At 46.0% G+C, this 24319-nt stretch overlaps 51 non-coding genes across 51 annotated transcripts in view; 29 read left to right on the top strand and 22 right to left on the bottom strand.

Annotated features, from left to right (window-relative positions):
• Trnac-gca (transfer RNA cysteine (anticodon GCA)) overlaps nt 1–10 on the top strand; it is a 72-nt gene extending 62 nt beyond the window's left edge. Inside the window, exon 1 of the tRNA in view lies at nt 1–10. This exon is cut by the window's left edge and continues 62 nt beyond it. This is a non-coding gene — a tRNA (tRNA-Cys).
• A 397-nt stretch (nt 11–407) lies between these two features.
• On the bottom strand, nt 408–491 carry Trnal-cag (transfer RNA leucine (anticodon CAG)). The gene has a single exon. It is a non-coding gene; the product is annotated as a tRNA-Leu (tRNA).
• Nucleotides 492–856: 365 nt separating this feature from the next.
• Nucleotides 857–928, top strand: Trnac-gca (transfer RNA cysteine (anticodon GCA)). The gene has a single exon. It is a non-coding gene; the product is annotated as a tRNA-Cys (tRNA).
• A 398-nt stretch (nt 929–1326) lies between these two features.
• Trnal-cag (transfer RNA leucine (anticodon CAG)) lies at nt 1327–1410 on the bottom strand. Its single transcript has one exon. It is a non-coding gene; the product is annotated as a tRNA-Leu (tRNA).
• A 365-nt stretch (nt 1411–1775) lies between these two features.
• Trnac-gca (transfer RNA cysteine (anticodon GCA)) lies at nt 1776–1847 on the top strand. Its single transcript has one exon. It is a non-coding gene; the product is annotated as a tRNA-Cys (tRNA).
• A 398-nt stretch (nt 1848–2245) lies between these two features.
• Trnal-cag (transfer RNA leucine (anticodon CAG)) lies at nt 2246–2329 on the bottom strand. Its single transcript has one exon. It is a non-coding gene; the product is annotated as a tRNA-Leu (tRNA).
• Nucleotides 2330–2694: 365 nt separating this feature from the next.
• Nucleotides 2695–2766, top strand: Trnac-gca (transfer RNA cysteine (anticodon GCA)). The gene has a single exon. It is a non-coding gene; the product is annotated as a tRNA-Cys (tRNA).
• Nucleotides 2767–3163: 397 nt separating this feature from the next.
• Nucleotides 3164–3247, bottom strand: Trnal-cag (transfer RNA leucine (anticodon CAG)). The gene has a single exon. It is a non-coding gene; the product is annotated as a tRNA-Leu (tRNA).
• Nucleotides 3248–3612: 365 nt separating this feature from the next.
• Nucleotides 3613–3684, top strand: Trnac-gca (transfer RNA cysteine (anticodon GCA)). The gene has a single exon. It is a non-coding gene; the product is annotated as a tRNA-Cys (tRNA).
• Nucleotides 3685–4081: 397 nt separating this feature from the next.
• Nucleotides 4082–4165, bottom strand: Trnal-cag (transfer RNA leucine (anticodon CAG)). The gene has a single exon. It is a non-coding gene; the product is annotated as a tRNA-Leu (tRNA).
• Nucleotides 4166–4530: 365 nt separating this feature from the next.
• On the top strand, nt 4531–4602 carry Trnac-gca (transfer RNA cysteine (anticodon GCA)). The gene has a single exon. It is a non-coding gene; the product is annotated as a tRNA-Cys (tRNA).
• A 398-nt stretch (nt 4603–5000) lies between these two features.
• On the bottom strand, nt 5001–5084 carry Trnal-cag (transfer RNA leucine (anticodon CAG)). The gene has a single exon. It is a non-coding gene; the product is annotated as a tRNA-Leu (tRNA).
• Nucleotides 5085–5449: 365 nt separating this feature from the next.
• Trnac-gca (transfer RNA cysteine (anticodon GCA)) lies at nt 5450–5521 on the top strand. The gene has a single exon. It is a non-coding gene; the product is annotated as a tRNA-Cys (tRNA).
• Nucleotides 5522–5919: 398 nt separating this feature from the next.
• On the bottom strand, nt 5920–6003 carry Trnal-cag (transfer RNA leucine (anticodon CAG)). The gene has a single exon. It is a non-coding gene; the product is annotated as a tRNA-Leu (tRNA).
• Nucleotides 6004–6368: 365 nt separating this feature from the next.
• Trnac-gca (transfer RNA cysteine (anticodon GCA)) lies at nt 6369–6440 on the top strand. The gene has a single exon. It is a non-coding gene; the product is annotated as a tRNA-Cys (tRNA).
• A 398-nt stretch (nt 6441–6838) lies between these two features.
• Nucleotides 6839–6922, bottom strand: Trnal-cag (transfer RNA leucine (anticodon CAG)). Its single transcript has one exon. It is a non-coding gene; the product is annotated as a tRNA-Leu (tRNA).
• Nucleotides 6923–7287: 365 nt separating this feature from the next.
• Nucleotides 7288–7359, top strand: Trnac-gca (transfer RNA cysteine (anticodon GCA)). Its single transcript has one exon. It is a non-coding gene; the product is annotated as a tRNA-Cys (tRNA).
• Nucleotides 7360–7757: 398 nt separating this feature from the next.
• Trnal-cag (transfer RNA leucine (anticodon CAG)) lies at nt 7758–7841 on the bottom strand. Its single transcript has one exon. It is a non-coding gene; the product is annotated as a tRNA-Leu (tRNA).
• Nucleotides 7842–8207: 366 nt separating this feature from the next.
• Nucleotides 8208–8279, top strand: Trnac-gca (transfer RNA cysteine (anticodon GCA)). Its single transcript has one exon. It is a non-coding gene; the product is annotated as a tRNA-Cys (tRNA).
• A 614-nt stretch (nt 8280–8893) lies between these two features.
• Trnac-gca (transfer RNA cysteine (anticodon GCA)) lies at nt 8894–8965 on the top strand. Its single transcript has one exon. It is a non-coding gene; the product is annotated as a tRNA-Cys (tRNA).
• Nucleotides 8966–9249: 284 nt separating this feature from the next.
• On the bottom strand, nt 9250–9333 carry Trnal-cag (transfer RNA leucine (anticodon CAG)). Its single transcript has one exon. It is a non-coding gene; the product is annotated as a tRNA-Leu (tRNA).
• Nucleotides 9334–9698: 365 nt separating this feature from the next.
• On the top strand, nt 9699–9770 carry Trnac-gca (transfer RNA cysteine (anticodon GCA)). The gene has a single exon. It is a non-coding gene; the product is annotated as a tRNA-Cys (tRNA).
• Nucleotides 9771–10168: 398 nt separating this feature from the next.
• On the bottom strand, nt 10169–10252 carry Trnal-cag (transfer RNA leucine (anticodon CAG)). The gene has a single exon. It is a non-coding gene; the product is annotated as a tRNA-Leu (tRNA).
• Nucleotides 10253–10617: 365 nt separating this feature from the next.
• Nucleotides 10618–10689, top strand: Trnac-gca (transfer RNA cysteine (anticodon GCA)). Its single transcript has one exon. It is a non-coding gene; the product is annotated as a tRNA-Cys (tRNA).
• A 398-nt stretch (nt 10690–11087) lies between these two features.
• Nucleotides 11088–11171, bottom strand: Trnal-cag (transfer RNA leucine (anticodon CAG)). Its single transcript has one exon. It is a non-coding gene; the product is annotated as a tRNA-Leu (tRNA).
• Nucleotides 11172–11536: 365 nt separating this feature from the next.
• Trnac-gca (transfer RNA cysteine (anticodon GCA)) lies at nt 11537–11608 on the top strand. Its single transcript has one exon. It is a non-coding gene; the product is annotated as a tRNA-Cys (tRNA).
• A 501-nt stretch (nt 11609–12109) lies between these two features.
• Trnac-gca (transfer RNA cysteine (anticodon GCA)) lies at nt 12110–12181 on the top strand. Its single transcript has one exon. It is a non-coding gene; the product is annotated as a tRNA-Cys (tRNA).
• A 613-nt stretch (nt 12182–12794) lies between these two features.
• Nucleotides 12795–12866, top strand: Trnac-gca (transfer RNA cysteine (anticodon GCA)). The gene has a single exon. It is a non-coding gene; the product is annotated as a tRNA-Cys (tRNA).
• Nucleotides 12867–13264: 398 nt separating this feature from the next.
• On the bottom strand, nt 13265–13348 carry Trnal-cag (transfer RNA leucine (anticodon CAG)). The gene has a single exon. It is a non-coding gene; the product is annotated as a tRNA-Leu (tRNA).
• A 365-nt stretch (nt 13349–13713) lies between these two features.
• Nucleotides 13714–13785, top strand: Trnac-gca (transfer RNA cysteine (anticodon GCA)). Its single transcript has one exon. It is a non-coding gene; the product is annotated as a tRNA-Cys (tRNA).
• Nucleotides 13786–14286: 501 nt separating this feature from the next.
• On the top strand, nt 14287–14358 carry Trnac-gca (transfer RNA cysteine (anticodon GCA)). The gene has a single exon. It is a non-coding gene; the product is annotated as a tRNA-Cys (tRNA).
• A 398-nt stretch (nt 14359–14756) lies between these two features.
• On the bottom strand, nt 14757–14840 carry Trnal-cag (transfer RNA leucine (anticodon CAG)). Its single transcript has one exon. It is a non-coding gene; the product is annotated as a tRNA-Leu (tRNA).
• A 365-nt stretch (nt 14841–15205) lies between these two features.
• Nucleotides 15206–15277, top strand: Trnac-gca (transfer RNA cysteine (anticodon GCA)). The gene has a single exon. It is a non-coding gene; the product is annotated as a tRNA-Cys (tRNA).
• Nucleotides 15278–15675: 398 nt separating this feature from the next.
• On the bottom strand, nt 15676–15759 carry Trnal-cag (transfer RNA leucine (anticodon CAG)). The gene has a single exon. It is a non-coding gene; the product is annotated as a tRNA-Leu (tRNA).
• Nucleotides 15760–16124: 365 nt separating this feature from the next.
• On the top strand, nt 16125–16196 carry Trnac-gca (transfer RNA cysteine (anticodon GCA)). The gene has a single exon. It is a non-coding gene; the product is annotated as a tRNA-Cys (tRNA).
• Nucleotides 16197–16810: 614 nt separating this feature from the next.
• Nucleotides 16811–16882, top strand: Trnac-gca (transfer RNA cysteine (anticodon GCA)). Its single transcript has one exon. It is a non-coding gene; the product is annotated as a tRNA-Cys (tRNA).
• Nucleotides 16883–17280: 398 nt separating this feature from the next.
• Trnal-cag (transfer RNA leucine (anticodon CAG)) lies at nt 17281–17364 on the bottom strand. Its single transcript has one exon. It is a non-coding gene; the product is annotated as a tRNA-Leu (tRNA).
• Nucleotides 17365–17729: 365 nt separating this feature from the next.
• On the top strand, nt 17730–17801 carry Trnac-gca (transfer RNA cysteine (anticodon GCA)). Its single transcript has one exon. It is a non-coding gene; the product is annotated as a tRNA-Cys (tRNA).
• Nucleotides 17802–18415: 614 nt separating this feature from the next.
• Trnac-gca (transfer RNA cysteine (anticodon GCA)) lies at nt 18416–18487 on the top strand. The gene has a single exon. It is a non-coding gene; the product is annotated as a tRNA-Cys (tRNA).
• A 398-nt stretch (nt 18488–18885) lies between these two features.
• On the bottom strand, nt 18886–18969 carry Trnal-cag (transfer RNA leucine (anticodon CAG)). Its single transcript has one exon. It is a non-coding gene; the product is annotated as a tRNA-Leu (tRNA).
• Nucleotides 18970–19334: 365 nt separating this feature from the next.
• Trnac-gca (transfer RNA cysteine (anticodon GCA)) lies at nt 19335–19406 on the top strand. The gene has a single exon. It is a non-coding gene; the product is annotated as a tRNA-Cys (tRNA).
• A 398-nt stretch (nt 19407–19804) lies between these two features.
• Trnal-cag (transfer RNA leucine (anticodon CAG)) lies at nt 19805–19888 on the bottom strand. Its single transcript has one exon. It is a non-coding gene; the product is annotated as a tRNA-Leu (tRNA).
• A 365-nt stretch (nt 19889–20253) lies between these two features.
• Trnac-gca (transfer RNA cysteine (anticodon GCA)) lies at nt 20254–20325 on the top strand. The gene has a single exon. It is a non-coding gene; the product is annotated as a tRNA-Cys (tRNA).
• A 614-nt stretch (nt 20326–20939) lies between these two features.
• On the top strand, nt 20940–21011 carry Trnac-gca (transfer RNA cysteine (anticodon GCA)). Its single transcript has one exon. It is a non-coding gene; the product is annotated as a tRNA-Cys (tRNA).
• Nucleotides 21012–21409: 398 nt separating this feature from the next.
• Nucleotides 21410–21493, bottom strand: Trnal-cag (transfer RNA leucine (anticodon CAG)). Its single transcript has one exon. It is a non-coding gene; the product is annotated as a tRNA-Leu (tRNA).
• A 365-nt stretch (nt 21494–21858) lies between these two features.
• Trnac-gca (transfer RNA cysteine (anticodon GCA)) lies at nt 21859–21930 on the top strand. Its single transcript has one exon. It is a non-coding gene; the product is annotated as a tRNA-Cys (tRNA).
• A 398-nt stretch (nt 21931–22328) lies between these two features.
• Nucleotides 22329–22412, bottom strand: Trnal-cag (transfer RNA leucine (anticodon CAG)). The gene has a single exon. It is a non-coding gene; the product is annotated as a tRNA-Leu (tRNA).
• Nucleotides 22413–22777: 365 nt separating this feature from the next.
• Nucleotides 22778–22849, top strand: Trnac-gca (transfer RNA cysteine (anticodon GCA)). Its single transcript has one exon. It is a non-coding gene; the product is annotated as a tRNA-Cys (tRNA).
• A 398-nt stretch (nt 22850–23247) lies between these two features.
• Nucleotides 23248–23331, bottom strand: Trnal-cag (transfer RNA leucine (anticodon CAG)). Its single transcript has one exon. It is a non-coding gene; the product is annotated as a tRNA-Leu (tRNA).
• A 365-nt stretch (nt 23332–23696) lies between these two features.
• Trnac-gca (transfer RNA cysteine (anticodon GCA)) lies at nt 23697–23768 on the top strand. The gene has a single exon. It is a non-coding gene; the product is annotated as a tRNA-Cys (tRNA).
• Nucleotides 23769–24166: 398 nt separating this feature from the next.
• On the bottom strand, nt 24167–24250 carry Trnal-cag (transfer RNA leucine (anticodon CAG)). The gene has a single exon. It is a non-coding gene; the product is annotated as a tRNA-Leu (tRNA).
• Nucleotides 24251–24319: the final 69 nt, after the last annotated feature.

Raw genomic sequence — 24319 nt, forward strand, 5'->3', positions numbered from 1 at the left:
GGTGCCCCCTCTATATGTTTTTTTTCGCTGAATCAGTCATCAGTGAAGGAACAAGGAAGTCACACGAATCATACCAGACTCAGGCAATCCCATTTTGGACAGAGGAGTGTCTTCTTACTAGAAGAAGTGTGCAACTAAACCGAACCGATTCCAACTTTGTGCCATGCATCCATAAATACAAACTAGAAGACTCAGGTAATCCCATTTTGGACAGAGGAGCGTCTTCTCACTAAAAGTAAGTGTGCAACTAAATAGAAACGATTCCAACTTTGTGCCATGCATCCATAAATACAAACTAGAAATTTCAGTTCATACCCAAGCTAATTCTGACGGCACGGATGCTGATGACTTTCCTTGATTGACAAAACAATACCAAACAGGTGACAGTTGAAGAGGACAAAAAGAGTTGTCAGAAGTGGGATTCGAACCCACGCCGGGAGAACCCGACTGCGACCTGAACGCAGCGCCTTAGACCGCTCGGCCATCCTGACTGCTGGTAGCCTGTACACACCTGTATAAAGTATATCAGCGAGAGTCCTATGTATTGGTTTGGACACGGAAAATGCATTCCACCCACATTGAAAATATGGTCCTAAATCCAGTTTAGACCCTACCAAGGGCGGAAAAAGTGCATATGTAGACTTCAAGGCATGTATTGTGAAACGTTCAATGTATTTAAGTCGCCGTCAAGTGAATGTACTGGACTTACGATGTGGCAGGAAGAAAGGTGGGGATATGGCGTGAGCCCCAGCATGCTTTGCTGGGTGTCAGATGCGGTCAGACTGTTATGTCTTGTGCACGAGCATTTACTGACTTGATTGTTATTACCTGCATTTATCCTGACAGCACATGCGACGGGGGTATAGCTCAGTGGTAGAGCATTCGACTGCAGATCGAGAGGTCCCTGGTTCGATCCCGGGTGCCCCCTCTATATGTTTTTTTTCGCCGAATCAGTCATCAGTGAAGGAACAAGGAAGTCACACGAATCATACCAGACTCAGGCAATCCCATTTTGGACAGAGGAGTGTCTTCTTACTAGAAGAAGTGTGCAACTAAACCGAAACGATTCCAACTTTGTGCCATGCATCCATAAATACAAACTAGAAGACTCAGGTAATCCCATTTTGGACAGAGGAGCGTCTTCTCACTAAAAGTAAGTGTGCAACTAAATAGAAACGATTCCAACTTTGTGCCATGCATCCATAAATGCAAACTAGAAATTTCAGCTCATACCCAAGCTAATTCTGACGGCACGGGATGCTGGTGACTTTCCTTGATTGACAAAACAATACCAAACAGGTGACAGTTGAAGAGGACAAAAAGAGTTGTCAGAAGTGGGATTCGAACCCACGCCGGGAGAACCCGACTGCGACCTGAACGCAGCGCCTTAGACCGCTCGGCCATCCTGACTGCTGGTAGCCTGTACACACCTGTATAAAGTATATCAGCGAGAGTCCTATGTATTGGTTTGGACACGGAAAATGCATTCCACCCACATTGAAAATATGGTCCTAAATCCAGTTTAGACCCTACCAAGGGCGGAAAAAGTGCATATGTAGACTTCAAGGAATGTATTGTGAAACGTTTAATGTATTTACGTCGCCGTCAAGTGAATGTACTGGACTTACGATGTGGCAGGAAGAAAGGTGGGGATATGGCGTGAGCCCCAGCATGCTTTGCTGGGTGTCAGATGCGGTCAGACTGTTATGTCTTGTGCACGAGCATTTACTGACTTGATTGTTATTACCTGCATTTATCGTGACAGCACATGTGACGGGGGTATAGCTCAGTGGTAGAGCATTCGACTGCAGATCGAGAGGTCCCTGGTTCGATCCCGGGTGCCACCTCTATATGTTTTTTTTCGCTGAATCAGTCATCAGTGAAGGAACAAGGAAGTCACACGAATCATACCAGACTCAGGCAATCCCATTTTGGACAGAGGAGTGTCTTCTTACTAGAAGAAGTGTGCAACTAAACCGAACCGATTCCAACTTTGTGCCATGCATCCATAAATACAAACTAGAAGACTCAGGTAATCCCATTTTGGACAGAGGAGCGTCTTCTCACTAAAAGTAAGTGTGCAACTAAATAGAAACGATTCCAACTTTGTGCCATGCATCCATAAATACAAACTAGAAATTTCAGTTCATACCCAAGCTATTTCTGACGACACGGGATGCTGATGACTTTCCTTGATTGACAAAACAATACCAAACAGGTGACAGTTGAAGAGGACAAAAAGAGTTGTCAGAAGTGGGATTCGAACCCACGCCGGGAGAACCCGACTGCGACCTGAACGCAGCGCCTTAGACCGCTCGGCCATCCTGACTGCTGGTAGCCTGTACACACCTGTATAAAGTATATCAGCGAGAGTCCTATGTATTGGTTTGGACACGGAAAATGCATTCCACCCACATTGAAAATATGGTCCTAAATCCAGTTTAGACCCTACCAAGGGCGGAAAAGGTGCATATGTAGACTTCAAGGAATGTATTGTGAAACGTTTAATGTATTTACGTCGCCGTCAAGTGAATGTACTGGACTTACGATGTGGCGGGAAGAAAGGTGGGGATATGGCGTGAGCCCCAGCATGCTTTGCTGGGTGTCAGATGCGGTCAGACTGTTATGTCTTGTGCACGAGCATTTACTGACTTGATTGTTATTACCTGCATTTATCCTGACAGCACATGTGACGGGGGTATAGCTCAGTGGTAGAGCATTCGACTGCAGATCGAGAGGTCCCCGGTTCGATCCCGGGTGCCCCCTCTATATGTTTTTTTTCGCTGAATCAGTCATCAGTGAAGGAACAAGGAAGTCACACGAATCATACCAGACTCAGGCAATCCCATTTTGGACAGAGGAGTGTCTTCTTACTAGAAGAAGTGTGCAACTAAACCGAACCGATTCCAACTTTGTGCCATGCATCCATAAATACAAACTAGAAGACTCAGGTAATCCCATTTTGGACAGAGGAGCGTCTTCTCACTAAAAGTAAGTGTGCAACTAAATAGAAACGATTCCAACTTTGTGCCATGCATCCATAAATACAAACTAGAAATTTCAGTTCATACCCAAGCTAATTCTGACGGCACGGATGCTGATGACTTTCCTTGATTGACAAAACAATACCAAACAGGTGACAGTTGAAGAGGACAAAAAGAGTTGTCAGAAGTGGGATTCGAACCCACGCCGGGAGAACCCGACTGCGACCTGAACGCAGCGCCTTAGACCGCTCGGCCATCCTGACTGCTGGTAGCCTGTACACACCTGTATAAAGTATATCAGCGAGAGTCCTATGTATTGGTTTGGACACGGAAAATGCATTCCACCCACATTGAAAATATGGTCCTAAATCCAGTTTAGACCCTACCAAGGGCGGAAAAGGTGCATATGTAGACTTCAAGGAATGTATTGTGAAACGTTTAATGTATTTACGTCGCCGTCAAGTGAATGTACTGGACTTACGATGTGGCGGGAAGAAAGGTGGGGATATGGCGTGAGCCCCAGCATGCTTTGCTGGGTGTCAGATGCGGTCAGACTGTTATGTCTTGTGCACGAGCATTTACTGACTTGATTGTTATTACCTGCATTTATCGTGACAGCACATGTGACGGGGGTATAGCTCAGTGGTAGAGCATTCGACTGCAGATCGAGAGGTCCCCGGTTCGATCCCGGGTGCCCCCTCTATATGTTTTTTTTCGCTGAATCAGTCATCAGTGAAGGAACAAGGAAGTCACACGAATCATACCAGACTCAGGCAATCCCATTTTGGACAGAGGAGTGTCTTCTTACTAGAAGAAGTGTGCAACTAAACCGAACCGATTCCAACTTTGTGCCATGCATCCATAAATACAAACTAGAAGACTCAGGTAATCCCATTTTGGACAGAGGAGCGTCTTCTCACTAAAAGTAAGTGTGCAACTAAATAGAAACGATTCCAACTTTGTGCCATGCATCCATAAATACAAACTAGAAATTTCAGTTCATACCCAAGCTAATTCTGACGGCACGGATGCTGATGACTTTCCTTGATTGACAAAACAATACCAAACAGGTGACAGTTGAAGAGGACAAAAAGAGTTGTCAGAAGTGGGATTCGAACCCACGCCGGGAGAACCCGACTGCGACCTGAACGCAGCGCCTTAGACCGCTCGGCCATCCTGACTGCTGGTAGCCTGTACACACCTGTATAAAGTATATCAGCGAGAGTCCTATGTATTGGTTTGGACACGGAAAATGCATTCCACCCACATTGAAAATATGGTCCTAAATCCAGTTTAGACCCTACCAAGGGCGGAAAAAGTGCATATGTAGACTTCAAGGCATGTATTGTGAAACGTTCAATGTATTTAAGTCGCCGTCAAGTGAATGTACTGGACTTACGATGTGGCAGGAAGAAAGGTGGGGATATGGCGTGAGCCCCAGCATGCTTTGCTGGGTGTCAGATGCGGTCAGACTGTTATGTCTTGTGCACGAGCATTTACTGACTTGATTGTTATTACCTGCATTTATCCTGACAGCACATGCGACGGGGGTATAGCTCAGTGGTAGAGCATTCGACTGCAGATCGAGAGGTCCCTGGTTCGATCCCGGGTGCCCCCTCTATATGTTTTTTTTCGCCGAATCAGTCATCAGTGAAGGAACAAGGAAGTCACACGAATCATACCAGACTCAGGCAATCCCATTTTGGACAGAGGAGTGTCTTCTTACTAGAAGAAGTGTGCAACTAAACCGAAACGATTCCAACTTTGTGCCATGCATCCATAAATACAAACTAGAAGACTCAGGTAATCCCATTTTGGACAGAGGAGCGTCTTCTCACTAAAAGTAAGTGTGCAACTAAATAGAAACGATTCCAACTTTGTGCCATGCATCCATAAATGCAAACTAGAAATTTCAGCTCATACCCAAGCTAATTCTGACGGCACGGGATGCTGGTGACTTTCCTTGATTGACAAAACAATACCAAACAGGTGACAGTTGAAGAGGACAAAAAGAGTTGTCAGAAGTGGGATTCGAACCCACGCCGGGAGAACCCGACTGCGACCTGAACGCAGCGCCTTAGACCGCTCGGCCATCCTGACTGCTGGTAGCCTGTACACACCTGTATAAAGTATATCAGCGAGAGTCCTATGTATTGGTTTGGACACGGAAAATGCATTCCACCCACATTGAAAATATGGTCCTAAATCCAGTTTAGACCCTACCAAGGGCGGAAAAAGTGCATATGTAGACTTCAAGGAATGTATTGTGAAACGTTTAATGTATTTACGTCGCCGTCAAGTGAATGTACTGGACTTACGATGTGGCAGGAAGAAAGGTGGGGATATGGCGTGAGCCCCAGCATGCTTTGCTGGGTGTCAGATGCGGTCAGACTGTTATGTCTTGTGCACGAGCATTTACTGACTTGATTGTTATTACCTGCATTTATCGTGACAGCACATGTGACGGGGGTATAGCTCAGTGGTAGAGCATTCGACTGCAGATCGAGAGGTCCCTGGTTCGATCCCGGGTGCCACCTCTATATGTTTTTTTTCGCTGAATCAGTCATCAGTGAAGGAACAAGGAAGTCACACGAATCATACCAGACTCAGGCAATCCCATTTTGGACAGAGGAGTGTCTTCTTACTAGAAGAAGTGTGCAACTAAACCGAAACGATTCCAACTTTGTGCCATGCATCCATAAAAACAAACTAGAAGACTCAGGTAATCCCATTTTGGACAGAGGAGCGTCTTCTCACTAAAAGTAAGTGTGCAACTAAATAGAAACGGATCCAACTTTGTGCCATGCATCCATAAATGCAAAGTAGAAATTTCAGTTCATACCCAAGCTAATTCTGACGGCACGGGATGCTGATGACTTTCTTTGATTGACAAAACAATACCAAACAGGTGACAGTTGAAGAGGACAAAAAGAGTTGTAAGAAGTGGGATTCGAACCCACGCCGGGAGAACCCGACTGCGACCTGAACGCAGCGCCTTAGACCGCTCGGCCATCCTGACTGCTGGTAGCCTGTACACACCTGTATAAAGTATATCAGCGAGAGTCCTATGTATTGGTTTGGACACGGAAAATGCATTCCACCCACATTGAAAATATGGTCCTAAATCCAGTTTAGACCCTACCAAGGGCGGAAAAAGTGCATATGTAGACTTCAAGGCATGTATTGTGAAACGTTCAATGTATTTAAGTCGCCGTCAAGTGAATGTACTGGACATACGATGTGGCAGGAAGAAAGGTGGGGATATGGCGTGAGCCCCAGCATGCTTTGCTGGGTGTCAGATGCGGTCAGACTGTTATGTCTTGTGCACGAGCATTTACTGACTTGATTGTTATTACCTGCATTTATCGTGACAGCACATGTGACGGGGGTATAGCTCAGTGGTAGAGCATTCGACTGCAGATCGAGAGGTCCCTGGTTCGATCCCGGGTGCCACCTCTATATGTTTTTTTTTGCTGAATCAGTCATCAGTGAAGGAACAAGGAAGTCACACGAATCATACCAGACTCAGGCAATCCCATTTTGGACAGAGGAGTGTTTTCTTACTAGAAGAAGTGTGCAACTAAACCGAAACGATTCCAACTTTGTGCCATGCATCCATAAATACAAACTAGAAGACTCAGGTAATCCCATTTTGGACAGAGGAGCGTCTTCTCACTAAAAGTAAGTGTGCAACTAAATAGAAACGGATCCAACTTTGTGCCATGCATCCATAAATGCAAAGTAGAAATTTCAGTTCATACCCAAGCTAATTCTGACGGCACGGGATGCTGATGACTTTCTTTGATTGACAAAACAATACCAAACAGGTGACAGTTGAAGAGGACAAAAAGAGTTGTAAGAAGTGGGATTCGAACCCACGCCGGGAGAACCCGACTGCGACCTGAACGCAGCGCCTTAGACCGCTCGGCCATCCTGACTGCTGGTAGCCTGTACACACCTGTATAAAGTATATCAGCGAGAGTCCTATGTATTGGTTTGGACACGGAAAATGCATTCCACCCACATTGAAAATATGGTCCTAAATCCAGTTTAGACCCTACCAAGGGCGGAAAAAGTGCATATGTAGACTTCAAGGCATGTATTGTGAAACGTTCAATGTATTTAAGTCGCCGTCAAGTGAATGTACTGGACATACGATGTGGCAGGAAGAAAGGTGGGGATATGGCGTGAGCCCCAGCATGCTTTGCTGGGTGTCAGATGCGGTCAGACTGTTATGTCTTGTGCACGAGCATTTACTGACTTGATTGTTATTACCTGCATTTATCGTGACAGCACATGTGACGGGGGTATAGCTCAGTGGTAGAGCATTCGACTGCAGATCGAGAGGTCCCTGGTTCGATCCCGGGTGCCACCTCTATATGTTTTTTTTTGCTGAATCAGTCATCAGTGAAGGAACAAGGAAGTCACACGAATCATACCAGACTCAGGCAATCCCATTTTGGACAGAGGAGTGTTTTCTTACTAGAAGAAGTGTGCAACTAAACCGAAACGATTCCAACTTTGTGCCATGCATCCATAAATACAAACTAGAAGACTCAGGTAATCCCATTTTGGACAGAGGAGCGTCTTCTCACTAAAAGTAAGTGTGCAACTAAATAGAAACGGATCCAACTTTGTGCCATGCATCCATAAATGCAAAGTAGAAATTTCAGTTCATACCCAAGCTAATTCTGACGGCACGGGATGCTGATGACTTTCTTTGATTGACAAAACAATACCAAACAGGTGACAGTTGAAGAGGACAAAAAGAGTTGTCAGAAGTGGGATTCGAACCCACGCCGGGAGAACCCGACTGCGACCTGAACGCAGCGCCTTAGACCGCTCGGCCATCCTGACTGCTGGTAGCCTGTACACACCTGTATAAAGTATATCAGCGAGAGTCCTATGTATTGGTTTGGACACGGAAAATGCATTCCACCCACATTGAAAATATGGTCCTAAATCCAGTTTAGACCCTACCAAGGGCGGAAAAAGTGCATATGTAGACTTCAAGGCATGTATTGTGAAACGTTTAATGTATTTAAGTCGCCGTCAAGTGAATGTACTGGACCTACGATGTGGCAGGAAGAAAGGTGGGGGATATGGCGTGAGCCCCAGCATGCTTTGCTGGGTGTCAGATGCGGTCAGACTGTTATGTCTTGTGCACGAGCATTTACTGACTTGATTGTTATTACCTGCATTTATCGTGACAGCACATGTGACGGGGGTATAGCTCAGTGGTAGAGCATTCGACTGCAGATCGAGAGGTCCGCGGTTCGATCCCGGGTGCCCCCTCTATATGTTTTTTTTCGCTGAATCAGTCATCAGTGAAGGAACAAGGAAGTCACACGAATCATACCAGACTCAGGCGATCCCATTTTGGACAGAGGAGTGTTTTCTTACTAGAAGAAGTGTGCAACTAAACCGAAACGATTCCAACTTTGTGCCATGCATCCATAAATACAAACTAGAAGACTCAGGTAATCCCATTTTGGACAGAGGAGCGTCTTCTCACTAAAAGTAAGTGTGCAACTAAATAGAAACGATTCCAACTTTGTGCCATGCATCCATAAATGCAAACTAGAAATTTCAGTTCATACCCAAGCTAATTCTGACGGCACGGGATGCTGATGACTTTCTTTGATTGACAAAACAATACCAAACAGGTGACAGTTGAAGAGGACAAAAAGAGTTGTCAGAAGTGGGATTCGAACCCACGCCGGGAGAACCCGACTGCGAGAACCCGAATGTACTGGACTTACGATGTGGCAGGAAGAAAGGTGGGGATATGGCGTGAGCCCCAGCATGCTTTGCTGGGTGTCAGATGCGGTCAGACTGTTATGTCTTGTGCACGAGCATTTACTGACTTGATTGTTATTACCTGCATTTATCGTGACAGCACATGTGACGGGGGTATAGCTCAGTGGTAGAGCATTCGACTGCAGATCGAGAGGTCCCCGGTTCGATCCCGGGTGCCCCTCTATATGTTTTTTTTCGCTGAATCAGTCATCAGTGAAGGAACAAGGAAGTCACACGAATCATACCAGACTCAGGCAATCCCATTTTGGTCAGAGGAGTGTCTTCTTACTAGAAGAAGTGTGCAACTAAACCGAAACGATTCCAACTTTGTGCCATGCATCCATAAATGCAAACTAGAAATTTCAGTTCATACTCAAGCTAATTCTGACGGCACGGGATGCTGGTGACTTTCCTTGATTGACAAAACAATACCAAACAGGTGACAGTTGAAGAGGACAAAAGGAGTTGTCAGAAGTGGGATTCGAACCCACGCCGGGAGAACCCGACTGCGACCTGAACGCAGCGCCTTAGACTGCTCGGCCATCCTGACTGCTGGTAGCCTGTACACACCTGTATAAAGTATATCAGCGAGAGTCCTATGTATTGGTTTGGACACGGAAAATGCATTCCACCCACATTGAAAATATGGTCCTAAATCCAGTTTAGACCCTACCAAGGGCGGAAAAAGTGCATATGTAGACTTCAAGGCATGTATTGTGAAACGTTCAATGTATTTAAGTCGCCGTCAAGTGAATGTACTGGACTTACGATGTGGCAGGAAGAAAGGTGGGGATATGGCGTGAGCCCCAGCATGCTTTGCTGGGTGTCAGATGCGGTCAGACTGTTATGTCTTGTGCACGAGCATTTACTGACTTGATTGTTATTACCTGCATTTATCCTGACAGCACATGTGACGGGGGTATAGCTCAGTGGTAGAGCATTCGACTGCAGATCGAGAGGTCCCCGGTTCGATCCCGGGTGCCCCCTCTATATGTTTTTTTTCACTGAATCAGTCATCAGTGAAGGAACAAGGAAGTCACACGAATCATACCAGACTCAGGCAATCCCATTTTGGTCAGAGGAGTGTCTTCTTACTAGAAGAAGTGTGCAACTAAACCGAAACGATTCCAACTTTGTGCCATGCATCCATAAATACAAACTAGAAGACTCAGGTAATCCCATTTTGGACAGAGGAGCGTCTTCTCACTAAAAGTAAGTGTGCAACTAAACAGAAACGATTCCAACTTTGTGCCATGCATCCATAAATGCAAAGTAGAAATTTCAGTTCATACCCAAGCTAATTCTGACGGCACGGGATGCTGGTGACTTTCCTTGATTGACAAAACAATACCAAACAGGTGACAGTTGAAGAGGACAAAAAGAGTTGTCAGAAGTGGGATTCGAACCCACGCCGGGAGAACCCGACTGCGACCTGAACGCAGCGCCTTAGACCGCTCGGCCATCCTGACTGCTGGTAGCCTGTACACACCTGTATAAAGTATATCAGCGAGAGTCCTATGTATTGGTTTGGACACGGAAAATGCATTCCACCCACATTGAAAATATGGTCCTAAATCCAGTTTAGACCCTACCAAGGGCGGAAAAAGTGCATATGTAGACTTCAAGGCATGTATTGTGAAACGTTTAATGTATTTAAGTCGCCGTCAAGTGAATGTACTGGACATACGATGTGGCAGGAAGAAAGGTGGGGATATGGCGTGAGCCCCAGCATGCTTTGCTGGGTGTCAGATGCGGTCAGACTGTTATGTCTTGTGCACGAGCATTTACTGACTTGATTGTTATTACCTGCATTTATCCTGACAGCACATGCGACGGGGGTGTAGCTCAGTGGTAGAGCATTCGACTGCAGATCGAGAGGTCCCCGGTTCGATCCCGGGTGCCCCCTCTATATGTTTTTTTTCACTGAATCAGTCATCAGTGAAGGAACAAGGAAGTCACACGAATCATACCAGACTCAGGCAATCCCATTTTGGTCAGAGGAGTGTCTTCTTACTAGAAGAAGTGTGCAACTAAACCGAAACGATTCCAACTTTGTGCCATGCATCCATAAATACAAACTAGAAGACTCAGGTAATCCCATTTTGGACAGAGGAGCGTCTTCTCACTAAAAGTAAGTGTGCAACTAAACAGAAACGATTCCAACTTTGTGCCATGCATCCATAAATGCAAAGTAGAAATTTCAGTTCATACCCAAGCTAATTCTGACGGCACGGGATGCTGGTGACTTTCCTTGATTGACAAAACAATACCAAACAGGTGACAGTTGAAGAGGACAAAAAGAGTTGTCAGAAGTGGGATTCGAACCCACGCCGGGAGAACCCGACTGCGACCTGAACGCAGCGCCTTAGACCGCTCGGCCATCCTGACTGCTGGTAGCCTATACACACCTGTATAAAGTATATCAGCGAGAGTCCTATGTATTGGTTTGGACACGGAAAATGCATTCCACCCACATTGAAAATATGGTCCTAAATCCAGTTTAGACCCTACCAAGGGCGGAAAAAGTGCATATGTAGACTTCAAGGCATGTATTGTGAAACGTTTAATGTATTTAAGTCGCCGTCAAGTGAATGTACTGGACTTACGATGTGGCAGGAAGAAAGGTGGGGATATGGCGTGAGCCCCAGCATGCTTTGCTGGGTGTCAGATGCGGTCAGACTGTTATGTCTTGTGCACGAGCATTTACTGACTTGATTGTTATTACCTGCATTTATCCTGACAGCACATGCGACGGGGGTATAGCTCAGTGGTAGAGCATTCGACTGCAGATCGAGAGGTCCCCGGTTCGATCCCGGGTGCCCCCTCTATATGTTTTTTTTCGCTGAATCAGTCATCAGTGAAGGAACAAGGAAGTCACACGAATCATACCAGACTCAGGCAATCCCATTTTGGACAGAGGAGTGTCTTCTTACTAGAAGAAGTGTGCAACTAAACAGAAACGATTCCAACTTTGTGCCATGCATCCATAAATGCAAACTAGAAATTTCAGTTCATACCCAAGCTAGTTCTGACGGCACGGGATGCTGGTGACTTTCTTTGATTGACAAAACAATACCAAACAGGTGACAGTTGAAGAGGACAGAAAGAGTTGTCAGAAGTGGGATTCGAACCCACGCCGGGAGAACCCGACTGCGAGAACCCGAATGTACTGGACTTACGATGTGGCAGGAAGAAAGGTGGGGATATGGCGTGAGCCCCAGCATGCTTTGCTGGGTGTCAGATGCGGTCAGACTGTTATGTCTTGTGCACGAGCATTTACTGACTTGATTGTTATTACCTGCATTTATCCTGACAGCACATGCGACGGGGGTATAGCTCAGTGGTAGAGCATTCGACTGCAGATCGAGAGGTCCCCGGTTCGATCCCGGGTGCCCCCTCAATATCTTTTTTTCGCTGAATCAGTCATCAGTGAAGGAACAAGGAAGTCACACGAATCATACCAGACTCAGGCAATCCCATTTTGGTCAGAGGAGTGTCTTCTTACTAGAAGAAGTGTGCAACTAAACCGAAACGATTCCAACTTTGTGCCATGCATCCATAAATACAAACTAGAAGACTCAGGTAATCCCATTTTGGACAGAGGAGCGTCTTCTCACTAAAAGTAAGTGTGCAACTAAACAGAAACGATTCCAACTTTGTGCCATGCATCCATAAATGCAAACTAGAAATTTCAGTTCATACCCAAGCTAATTCTGACGGCACGGGATGCTGGTGACTTTCTTTGATTGACAAAACAATACCAAACAGGTGACAGTTGAAGAGGACAAAAAGAGTTGTCAGAAGTGGGATTCGAACCCACGCCGGGAGAACCCGACTGCGAGAACCCGAATGTACTGGACCTAAGATGTGGCAGGAAGAAAGGTGGGGATATGGCGTGAGCCCCAGCATGCTTTGCTGGGTGTCAGATGCGGTCAGACTGTTATGTCTTGTGCACGAGCATTTACTGACTTGATTGTTATTACCTGCATTTATCCTGACAGCACATGTGACGGGGGTATAGCTCAGTGGTAGAGCATTCGACTGCAGATCGAGAGGTCCCCGGTTCGATCCCGGGTGCCCCCTCTATATGTTTTTTTTCGCTGAATCAGTCATCAGTGAAGGAACAAGGAAGTCACACGAATCATACCAGACTCAGGCAATCCCATTTTGGTCAGAGGAGTGTCTTCTTACTAGAAGAAGTGTGCAACTAAACCGAAACGATTCCAACTTTGTGCCATGCATCCATAAATACAAACTAGAAGACTCAGGTAATCCCATTTTGGACAGAGGAGCGTCTTCTCACTAAAAGTAAGTGTGCAACTAAACAGAAACGATTCCAACTTTGTGCCATGCATCCATAAATGCAAACTAGAAATTTCAGTTCATACCCAAGCTAATTCTGACGGCACGGGATGCTGGTGACTTTCCTTGATTGACAAAACAATACCAAACAGGTGACAGTTGAAGAGGACAAAAAGAGTTGTCAGAAGTGGGATTCGAACCCACGCCGGGAGAACCCGACTGCGACCTGAACGCAGCGCCTTAGACCGCTCGGCCATCCTGACTGCTGGTAGCCTGTACACACCTGTATAAAGTATATCAGCGAGAGTCCTATGTATTGGTTTGGACACGGAAAATGCATTCCACCCACATTGAAAATATGGTCCTAAATCCAGTTTAGACCCTACCAAGGGCGGAAAAAGTGCATATGTAGACTTCAAGGCATGTATTGTGAAACGTTCAATGTATTTAAGTCGCCGTCAAGTGAATGTACTGGACTTACGATGTGGCAGGAAGAAAGGTGGGGATATGGCGTGAGCCCCAGCATGCTTTGCTGGGTGTCAGATGCGGTCAGACTGTTATGTCTTGTGCACGAGCATTTACTGACTTGATTGTTATTACCTGCATTTATCGTGACAGCACATGCGACGGGGGTATAGCTCAGTGGTAGAGCATTCGACTGCAGATCGAGAGGTCCCTGGTTCGATCCCGGGTGCCCCCTCTATATGTTTTTTTTCGCTGAATCAGTCATCAGTGAAGGAACAAGGAAGTCACACGAATCATACCAGACTCAGGCAATCCCATTTTGGTCAGAGGAGTGTCTTCTTACTAGAAGAAGTGTGCAACTAAACCGAAACGATTCCAACTTTGTGCCATGCATTCATAAATGCAAACTAGAAATTTCAGTTCATACCCAAGCTAATTCTGACGGCACGGGATGCTGGTGACTTTCTTTGATTGACAAAACAATACCAAACAGGTGACAGTTGAAGAGGACAAAAAGAGTTGTCAGAAGTGGGATTCGAACCCACGCCGGGAGAACCCGACTGCGAGAACCCGAATGTACTAGACCTACGATGTGGGAGGAAGAAAGGTGGGGATATGGCGTGAGCCCCAGCATGCTTTCCTGGGTGTCAGATGCGGTCAGACTGTTATGTCTTGTGCACGAGCATTTACTGACTTGATTGTTATTACCTGCATTTATCGTGACAGCACATGCGACGGGGGTATAGCTCAGTGGTAGAGCATTCGACTGCAGATCGAGAGGTCCCCGGTTCGATCCCGGGTGCCCCCTCTATATGTTTTTTTTCACTGAATCAGTCATCAGTGAAGGAACAAGGAAGTCACACGAATCATACCAGACTCAGGCAATCCCATTTTGGTCAGAGGAGTGTCTTCTTACTAGAAGAAGTGTGCAACTAAACCGAAACGATTCCAACTTTGTGCCATGCATCCATAAATACAAACTAGAAGACTCAGGTAATCCCATTTTGGACAGAGGAGCGTCTTCTCACTAAAAGTAAGTGTGCAACTAAACAGAAACGATTCCACCTTTGTGCCATGCATCCATAAATGCAAACAAGAAATTTCAGTTCATACCCAAGCTAATTCTGACGGCACGGGATGCTGGTGACTTTCCTTGATTGACAAAACAATACCAAACAGGTGACAGTTGAAGAGGACAAAAAGAGTTGTCAGAAGTGGGATTCGAACCCACGCCGGGAGAACCCGACTGCGACCTGAACGCAGCGCCTTAGACCGCTCGGCCATCCTGACTGCTGGTAGCCTGTACACACCTGTATAAAGTATATCAGCGAGAGTCCTATGTATTGGTTTGGACACGGAAAATGCATTCCACCCACATTGAAAATATGGTCCTAAATCCAGTTTAGACCCTACCAAGGGCGGAAAAAGTGCATATGTAGACTTCAAGGCATGTATTGTGAAACGTTTAATGTATTTACGTCGCCGTCAAGTGAATGTACTGGACTTACGATGTGGCAGGAAGAAAGGTGGGGATATGGCGTGAGCCCCAGCATGCTTTGCTGGGTGTCAGATGCGGTCAGACTGTTATGTCTTGTGCACGAGCATTTACTGACTTGATTGTTATTACCTGCATTTATCGTGACAGCACATGCGACGGGGGTATAGCTCAGTGGTAGAGCATTCGACTGCAGATCGAGAGGTCCCCGGTTCGATCCCGGGTGCCCCCTCTATATGTTTTTTTTCACTGAATCAGTCATCAGTGAAGGAACAAGGAAGTCACACGAATCATACCAGACTCAGGCAATCCCATTTTGGTCAGAGGAGTGTCTTCTTACTAGAAGAAGTGTGCAACTAAACCGAAACGATTCCAACTTTGTGCCATGCATCCATAAATACAAACTAGAAGACTCAGGTAATCCCATTTTGGACAGAGGAGCGTCTTCTCACTAAAAGTAAGTGTGCAACTAAACAGAAACGATTCCACCTTTGTGCCATGCATCCATAAATGCAAACAAGAAATTTCAGTTCATACCCAAGCTAATTCTGACGGCACGGGATGCTGGTGACTTTCCTTGATTGACAAAACAATACCAAACAGGTGACAGTTGAAGAGAACAAAAAGAGTTGTCAGAAGTGGGATTCGAACCCACGCCGGGAGAACCCGACTGCGACCTGAACGCAGCGCCTTAGACCGCTCGGCCATCCTGACTGCTGGTAGCCTGTACACACCTGTATAAAGTATATCAGCGAGAGTCCTATGTATTGGTTTGGACACGGAAAATGCATTCCACCCACATTGAAAATATGGTCCTAAATCCAGTTTAGACCCTACCAAGGGCGGAAAAAGTGCATATGTAGACTTCAAGGCATGTATTGTGAAACGTTTAATGTATTTAAGTCGCCGTCAAGTGAATGTACTGGACTTACGATGTGGCAGGAAGAAAGGTGGGGATATGGCGTGAGCCCCAGCATGCTTTGCTGGGTGTCAGATGCGGTCAGACTGTTATGTCTTGTGCACGAGCATTTACTGACTTGATTGTTATTACCTGCATTTATCGTGACAGCACATGTGACGGGGGTATAGCTCAGTGGTAGAGCATTCGACTGCAGATCGAGAGGTCCCCGGTTCGATCCCGGGTGCCCCCTCTATATGTTTTTTTTCGCTGAATCAGTCATCAGTGAAGGAACAAGGAAGTCACACGAATCATACCAGACTCAGGCAATCCCATTTTGGTCAGAGGAGTGTCTTCTTACTAGAAGAAGTGTGCAACTAAACCGAAACGATTCCAACTTTGTGCCATGCATCCATAAATACAAACTAGAAGACTCAGGTAATTCCATTTTGGACAGAGGAGCGTCTTCTCACTAAAAGTAAGTGTGCAACTAAACAGAAACGATTCCAACTTTGTGCCATGCATCCATAAATGCAAAGTAGAAATTTCAGTTCATACCCAAGCTAATTCTGACGGCACGGGATGCTGGTGACTTTCTTTGATTGACAAAACAATACCAAACAGGTGACAGTTGAAGAGGACAAAAAGAGTTGTCAGAAGTGGGATTCGAACCCACGCCGGGAGAACCCGACTGCGAGAACCCGAATGTACTGGACCTACGATGTGGCAGGAAGAAAGGTGGGGATATGGCGTGAGCCCCAGCATGCTTTGCTGGGTGTCAGATGCGGTCAGACTGTTATGTCTTGTGCACGAGCATTTACTGACTTGATTGTTATTACCTGCATTTATCGTGACAGCACATGTGACGGGGGTATAGCTCAGTGGTAGAGCATTCGACTGCAGATCGAGAGGTCCCCGGTTCGATCCCGGGTGCCCCCTCTATATGTTTTTTTTCACTGAATCAGTCATCAGTGAAGGAACAAGGAAGTCACACGAATCATACCAGACTCAGGCAATCCCATTTTGGTCAGAGGAGTGTCTTCTTACTAGAAGAAGTGTGCAACTAAACCGAAACGATTCCAACTTTGTGCCATGCATCCATAAATACAAACTAGAAGACTCAGGTAATCCCATTTTGGACAGAGGAGCGTCTTCTCACTAAAAGTAAGTGTGCAACTAAACAGAAACGATTCCAACTTTGTGCCATGCATCCATAAATGCAAACTAGAAATTTCAGTTCATACCCAAGCTAATTCTGACGGCACAGGATGCTGGTGACTTTCCTTGATTGACAAAACAATACCAAACAGGTGACAGTTGAAGAGGACAAAAAGAGTTGTCAGAAGTGGGATTCGAACCCACGCCGGGAGAACCCGACTGCGACCTGAACGCAGCGCCTTAGACCGCTCGGCCATCCTGACTGCTGGTAGCCTGTACACACCTGTATAAAGTATATCAGCGAGAGTCCTATGTATTGGTTTGGACACGGAAATTGCATTCCACCCACATTGAAAATATGGTCCTAAATCCAGTTTAGACCCTACTAAGGGCGGAAAAAGTGCATATGTAGACTTCAAGGCATGTATTGTGAAACGTTCAATGTATTTAAGTCGCCGTCAAGTGAATGTACTGGACTTACGATGTGGCAGGAAGAAAGGTGGGGATATGGCGTGAGCCCCAGCATGCTTTGCTGGGTGTCAGATGCGGTCAGACTGTTATGTCTTGTGCACGAGCATTTACTGACTTGATTGTTATTACCTGCATTTATCCTGACAGCACATGCAACGGGGGTATAGCTCAGTGGTAGAGCATTCGACTGCAGATCGAGAGGTCCCTGGTTCGATCCCGGGTGCAGCCTCTATATGTTTTTTTTCGCTGAATCAGTCATCAGTGAAGGAACAAGGAAGTCACACGAATCATACCAGACTCAGGCAATCCCATTTTGGTCAGAGGAGTGTCTTCTTACTAGAAGAAGTGTGCAACTAAACCGAAACGATTCCAACTTTGTGCCATGCATCCATAAATACAAACTAGAAGACTCAGGTAATCCCATTTTGGACAGAGGAGCGTCTTCTCACTAAAAGTAAGTGTGCAACTAAAAAGAAACGATTCCAACTTTGTGCCATGCATTCATAAATGCAAACTAGAAATTTCAGTTCATACCCAAGCTAATTCTGACGGCACGGGATGCTGGTGACTTTCTTTGATTGACAAAACAATACCAAACAGGTGACAGTTGAAGAGGACAAAAAGAGTTGTCAGAAGTGGGATTCGAACCCACGCCGGGAGAACCCGACTGCGAGAACCCGAATGTACTAGACCTACAATGTGGGAGGAAGAAAGGTGGGGATATGGCGTGAGCCCCAGCATGCTTTGCTGGGTGTCAGATGCGGTCAGACTGTTATGTCTTGTGCACGAGCATTTACTGACTTGATTGTTATTACCTGCATTTATCGTGACAGCACATGCGACGGGGGTATAGCTCAGTGGTAGAGCATTCGACTGCAGATCGAGAGGTCCCCGGTTCGATCCCGGGTGCCCCCTCTATATGTATTTTTTCGCTGAATCAGTCATCAGTGAAGGAACAAGGAAGTCACACGAATCATACCAGACTCAGGCAATCCCATTTTGGTCAGAGGAGTGTCTTCTTACTAGAAGAAGTGTGCAACTAAACCGAAACGATTCCAACTTTGTGCCATGCATCCATAAATACAAACTAGAAGACTCAGGTAATCCCATTTTGGACAGAGGAGCGTCTTCTCACTAAAAGTAAGTGTGCAACTAAATAGAAACGATTCCAACTTTGTGCCATGCATCCATAAATGCAAACTAGAAATTTCAGTTCATACCCAAGCTAATTCTGACGGCACAGGATGCTGGTGACTTTCCTTGATTGACAAAACAATACCAAACAGGTGACAGTTGAAGAGGACAAAAAGAGTTGTCAGAAGTGGGATTCGAACACAGGCCGGGAGAACCCGACTGCGACCTGAACGCAGCGCCTTAGACCGCTCGGCCATCCTGACTGCTGGTAGCCTGTACACACCTGTATAAAGTATATCAGCGAGAGTCCTATGTATTGGTTTGGACACGGAAAATGCATTCCACCCACATTGAAAATATGGTCCTAAATCCAGTTTAGACCCTACCAAGGGCGGAAAAAGTGCATATGTAGACTTCAAGGCATGTATTGTGAAACGTTCAATGTATTTAAGTCGCCGTCAAGTGAATGTACTGGACTTACGATGTGGCAGGAAGAAAGGTGGGGATATGTCGTGAGCCCCAGCATGCTTTGCTGGGTGTCAGATGCGGTCAGACTGTTATGTCTTGTGCACGAGCATTTACTGACTTGATTGTTATTACCTGCATTTATCCTGACAGCACATGCGACGGGGGTATAGCTCAGTGGTAGAGCATTCGACTGCAGATCGAGAGGTCCCCGGTTCGATCCCGGGTGCCCCCTCTATATGTTTTTTTTCGCTGAATCAGTCATCAGTGAAGGAACAAGGAAGTCACACGAATCATACCAGACTCAGGCAATCCCATTTTGGTCAGAGGAGTGTCTTCTTACTAGAAGAAGTGTGCAACTAAACCGAAACGATTCCAACTTTGTGCCATGCATCCATAAATACAAACTAGAAGACTCAGGTAATCCCATTTTGGACAGAGGAGCGTCTTCTCACTAAAAGTAAGTGTGCAACTAAACAGAAACGATTCCAACTTTGTGCCATGCATCCATAAATGCAAACTAGAAATTTCAGTTCATACCCAAGCTAATTCTGACGGCACGGGATGCTGGTGACTTTCCTTGATTGACAAAACAATACCAAACAGGTGACAGTTGAAGAGGACGAAAAGAGTTGTCAGAAGTGGGATTCGAACCCACGCCGGGAGAACCCGACTGCGACCTGAACGCAGCGCCTTAGACCGCTCGGCCATCCTGACTGCTGGTAGCCTGTACACACCTGTATAAAGTATATCAGCGAGAGTCCTATGTATTGGTTTGGACACGGAAATTGCATTCCACCCACATTGAAAATATGGTCCTAAATCCAGTTTAGACCCTACTAAGGGCGGAAAAAGTGCATATGTAGACTTCAAGGCATGTATTGTGAAACGTTCAATGTATTTAAGTCGCCGTCAAGTGAATGTACTGGACTTACGATGTGGCAGGAAGAAAGGTGGGGATATGGCGTGAGCCCCAGCATGCTTTGCTGGGTGTCAGATGCGGTCAGACTGTTATGTCTTGTGCACGAGCATTTACTGACTTGATTGTTATTACCTGCATTTATCCTGACAGCACATGCGACGGGGGTATAGCTCAGTGGTAGAGCATTCGACTGCAGATCGAGAGGTCCCTGGTTCGATCCCGGGTGCAGCCTCTATATGTTTTTTTTCGCTGAATCAGTCATCAGTGAAGGAACAAGGAAGTCACACGAATCATACCAGACTCAGGCAATCCCATTTTGGTCAGAGGAGTGTCTTCTTACTAGAAGAAGTGTGCAACTAAACCGAAACGATTCCAACTTTGTGCCATGCATCCATAAATACAAACTAGAAGACTCAGGTAATCCCATTTTGGACAGAGGAGCGTCTTCTCACTAAAAGTAAGTGTGCAACTAAAAAGAAACGATTCCAACTTTGTGCCATGCATTCATAAATGCAAACTAGAAATTTCAGTTCATACCCAAGCTAATTCTGACGGCACGGGATGCTGGTGACTTTCTTTGATTGACAAAACAATACCAAACAGGTGACAGTTGAAGAGGACAAAAAGAGTTGTCAGAAGTGGGATTCGAACCCACGCCGGGAGAACCCGACTGCGAGAACCCGAATGTACTAGACCTACAATGTGGGAGGAAGAAAGGTGGGGATATGGCGAGAGCCCCAGCATGCTTTGCTGGGTGTCAGATGCGGTCAGACTGTTATGTCTTGTGCACGAGCATTTACTGACTTGATTGTTATTACCTGCATTTATCGTGACAGCACATGCGACGGGGGTATAGCTCAGTGGTAGAGCATTCGACTGCAGATCGAGAGGTCCCCGGTTCGATCCCGGGTGCCCCCTCTATATGTTTTTTTTCGCTGAATCAGTCATCAGTGAAGGAACAAGGAAGTCACACGAATCATACCAGACTCAGGCAATCCCATTTTGGTCAGAGGAGTGTCTTCTTACTAGAAGAAGTGTGCAACTAAACCGAAACGATTCCAACTTTGTGCCATGCATCCATAAATACAAACTAGAAGACTCAGGTAATCCCATTTTGGACAGAGGAGCGTCTTCTCACTAAAAGTAAGTGTGCAACTAAATAGAAACGATTCCAACTTTGTGCCATGCATCCATAAATGCAAACTAGAAATTTCAGTTCATACCCAAGCTAATTCTGACGGCACAGGATGCTGGTGACTTTCCTTGATTGACAAAACAATACCAAACAGGTGACAGTTGAAGAGGACAAAAAGAGTTGTCAGAAGTGGGATTCGAACACAGGCCGGGAGAACCCGACTGCGACCTGAACGCAGCGCCTTAGACCGCTCGGCCATCCTGACTGCTGGTAGCCTGTACACACCTGTATAAAGTATATCAGCGAGAGTCCTATGTATTGGTTTGGACACGGAAAATGCATTCCACCCACATTGAAAATATGGTCCTAAATCCAGTTTAGACCCTACCAAGGGCGGAAAAAGTGCATATGTAGACTTCAAGGCATGTATTGTGAAACGTTCAATGTATTTAAGTCGCCGTCAAGTGAATGTACTGGACTTACGATGTGGCAGGAAGAAAGGTGGGGATATGGCGTGAGCCCCAGCATGCTTTGCTGGGTGTCAGATGCGGTCAGACTGTTATGTCTTGTGCACGAGCATTTACTGACTTGATTGTTATTACCTGCATTTATCGTGACAGCACATGCGACGGGGGTATAGCTCAGTGGTAGAGCATTCGACTGCAGATCGAGAGGTCCCCGGTTCGATCCCGGGTGCCCCCTCTATATGTTTTTTTTCGCTGAATCAGTCATCAGTGAAGGAACAAGGAAGTCACACGAATCATACCAGACTCAGGCAATCCCATTTTGGTCAGAGGAGCGTCTTCTTACTAGAAGAAGTGTGCAACTAAACCGAAACGATTCCAACTTTGTGCCATGCATCCATAAATACAAACTAGAAGACTCAGGTAATCCCATTTTGGACAGAGGAGCGTCTTCTCACTAAAAGTAAGTGTGCAACTAAACAGAAACGATTCCAACTTTGTGCCATGCATCCATAAATGCAAACTAGAAATTTCAGTTCATACCCAAGCTAATTCTGACGGCACGGGATGCTGGTGACTTTCCTTGATTGACAAAACAATACCAAACAGGTGACAGTTGAAGAGGACGAAAAGAGTTGTCAGAAGTGGGATTCGAACCCAGGCCGGGAGAACCCGACTGCGACCTGAACGCAGCGCCTTAGACCGCTCGGCCATCCTGACTGCTGGTAGCCTGTACACACCTGTATAAAGTATATCAGCGAGAGTCCTATGTATTGGTTTGGACACGGAAAATGCATTCCACCCACATTGAAAATATGGTCCTAAATCCAGTTTAGACCCTACCAAGGGCGGAAAAAGTGCATATGTAGACTTCAAGGCATGTATTGTGAAACGTTCAATGTATTTACGTCGCCGTCAAGTGAATACACTGGACTTACGATGTGGCAGGAAGAAAGGTGGGGATATGTCGTGAGCCCCAGCATGCTTTGCTGGGTGTCAGATGCGGTCAGACTGTTATGTCTTGTGCACGAGCATTTACTGACTTGATTGTTATTACCTGCATTTATCGTGACAGCACATGCGACGGGGGTATAGCTCAGTGGTAGAGCATTCGACTGCAGATCGAGAGGTCCCCGGTTCGATCCCGGGTGCCCCCTCTATATGTTTTTTTTCGCTGAATCAGTCATCAGTGAAGGAACAAGGAAGTCACACGAATCATACCAGACTCAGGCAATCCCATTTTGGTCAGAGGAGTGTCTTCTTACTAGAAGAAGTGTGCAACTAAACCGAAACGATTCCAACTTTGTGCCATGCATCCATAAATACAAACTAGAAGACTCAGGTAATCCCATTTTGGACAGAGGAGCGTCTTCTCACTAAAAGTAAGTGTGCAACTAAACAGAAACGATTCCAACTTTGTGCCATGCATCCATAAATGCAAACTAGAAATTTCAGTTCATACCCAAGCTAATTCTGACGGCACGGGATGCTGGTGACTTTCCTTGATTGACAAAACAATACCAAACAGGTGACAGTTGAAGAGGACGAAAAGAGTTGTCAGAAGTGGGATTCGAACCCACGCCGGGAGAACCCGACTGCGACCTGAACGCAGCGCCTTAGACCGCTCGGCCATCCTGACTGCTGGTAGCCTGTACACACCTGTTTGAAGTATATCAGCGAGAGTCCTATGTATTGGTTTGGACACGGAAAATGCATTCCACCCACATTGAAAATATGGTCCTAAATCCAGTTTAGACCCTACCAAGGGCGGAAAAAGTGCATATGTAGACTTCAAGGCATGTATTGTGAAACGTTCAATGTATTTAAGTCGCCGTCAAGTGAATGTACTGGACTTACGATGTGGCAGGAAGAAAGGTGGGGATATGGCGTGAGCCCCAGCATGCTTTGCTGGGTGTCAGATGCGGTCAGACTGTTATGTCTTGTGCACGAGCATTTACTGACTTGATTGTTATTACCTGCATTTATCCTGACAGCACATGCGACGGGGGTATAGCTCAGTGGTAGAGCATTCGACTGCAGATCGAGAGGTCCCCGGTTCGATCCCGGGTGCCCCCTCTATATGTTTTTTTTCGCTGAATCAGTCATCAGTGAAGGAACAAGGAAGTCACACGAATCATACCAGACTCAGGCAATCCCATTTTGGTCAGAGGAGTGTCTTCTTACTAGAAGAAGTGTGCAACTAAACCGAAACGATTCCAACTTTGTGCCATGCATCCATAAATACAAACTAGAAGACTCAGGTAATCCCATTTTGGACAGAGGAGCGTCTTCTCACTAAAAGTAAGTGTGCAACTAAACAGAAACGATTCCAACTTTGTGCCATGCATCCATAAATGCAAACTAGAAATTTCAGTTCATACCCAAGCTAATTCTGACGGCACGGGATGCTGGTGACTTTCCTTGATTGACAAAACAATACCAAACAGGTGACAGTTGAAGAGGACGAAAAGAGTTGTCAGAAGTGGGATTCGAACCCAGGCCGGGAGAACCCGACTGCGACCTGAACGCAGCGCCTTAGACCGCTCGGCCATCCTGACTGCTGGTAGCCTGTACACACCTGTATAAAGTATATCAGCGAGAGTCCTATGTATTGGTTTGGACACGGA

Source organism: Haliotis asinina, chromosome 6, assembly GCF_037392515.1.
Source record: "Haliotis asinina isolate JCU_RB_2024 chromosome 6, JCU_Hal_asi_v2, whole genome shotgun sequence".
Classification (NCBI taxonomy): domain Eukaryota; kingdom Metazoa; phylum Mollusca; class Gastropoda; order Lepetellida; family Haliotidae; genus Haliotis; species Haliotis asinina.